At 41.3% G+C, this 1,346-nt stretch overlaps 1 pseudogene; it reads right to left on the bottom strand.

Annotated features, from left to right (window-relative positions):
- Window positions 1–432: 432 nt before the first annotated feature.
- LOC104981902 lies at window positions 433–1,039 on the bottom strand (annotated as a pseudogene).
- Window positions 1,040–1,346: the final 307 nt, after the last annotated feature.

Here is a 1,346-nt window from a genome sequence, read left to right as displayed (position 1 = left end):
TCCCTTATGTATTGTCTATGGCTGCTTGCACAGTAGAATGGCAGAGCTGAGTAATTGCAACAAAAATAAAGCCTACAGTATTCTTATTTACTTACTTTCTTGTGGGATCTTAGTTCCCTGATCCGAGACTGAATCAGGGCCTATGGCAGTGAAAGCACCAAATCCTTACCACTGGACTGCCAAGGAATTCCCAAAGCCTACAGTCTTGACTACCTGGCTCTTTACAGAAGACATTTTCCTGGCTTAGACCCTTTATTAGTAAAAAGACCACCATGGATGCAAACAGTCTCCCATTTGACTCTGCACTCTCAGCTTTGTCTTCTGCAATGATGCCCGTTTATATCTGCATTTCCCAAATGGTTTGCAAGATGATAATGTGACAGAACACAAACGGTTCTTTAATCAATTAAATCTTGGGCTTTTTATTGTGAATAATATTTTATTTAATCATTTTTGTTTGCAACTGAAACTCTGGGAATTCAAAATTAACATCCTTGCCCATGAGCTTCTTGTAGAGACGAGAAAATGTTTCAGCCTTGTGTTCCACGTTGTTCTGCTGTGCTTTATCCAAATGGACCATTATGAGTCAGCTGCCGTCCAGCTTCATGGGGATTCTCTTACCCACAATCTCACTTGGGAAAACCAAGTTCTCCAGGATGGTGTCATGCATGGCAGTCAGAGTGAGGCTCCTGGGATGCTTTTGCTTATTTTTCGTACAACTTTTTTGAGTTGGATTAGGCAGAATTCTCCTCTGAGCGATGAAAATGATGTGTTTCCCTCTGAACTTCTCCAACTTGTGCAGCAGCTGCCCATGGATTTTTAGGAAAGATTTCAACTGCCGAACGGGAACAAAGATGATGATAGCTTTCCAGCCACCACCAACTTCAATTTCCTCGGCGTCTGTTATGTTCGGCTCCCGCAGCTGGGCCTTGAGGTCCGAGTTCATCTCCAGTTCCAAGAGGGCCTGGGAGATGCCCAATTCAGACTCCTCCAACTTCTCTATGTTGGGCTTCATGATCTTCATGCTGGAAATGAACATGGCCTGCACCTGGCAGATGTGGCCAACACTTGTTGCTGCCACTGACACCAGTAGGCCTAGGAAGAGCAAATCTTGGATTTTTTAAAAAGGATAAAATTTATTTCGTTACCAGAAGTATTTTCAGCTCTTGAAATATGCTTGTAAATATGGAAGGATATTTAATGGATAAATATCCATTGGATAAAAGTGGATAAATAAGCTATCCAAATTGGGTATATAAATTTTAACATTCCTCAAACTTATTTCATCACTCATCAGATTTTTTAAAGAATGTCCATGATTATCTCAGAATGCTCCACACCACATA

Source organism: Bison bison, unplaced genomic scaffold (assembly GCF_000754665.1).
Source record: "Bison bison bison isolate TAMUID 2011002044 unplaced genomic scaffold, Bison_UMD1.0 scf7180017864525, whole genome shotgun sequence".
Taxonomy (NCBI): Eukaryota; Metazoa; Chordata; class Mammalia; order Artiodactyla; family Bovidae; genus Bison; species Bison bison.
Note: the sequence above shows the minus strand (reverse complement) of the source record. Positions and strands in the feature narration are given on the sequence as shown.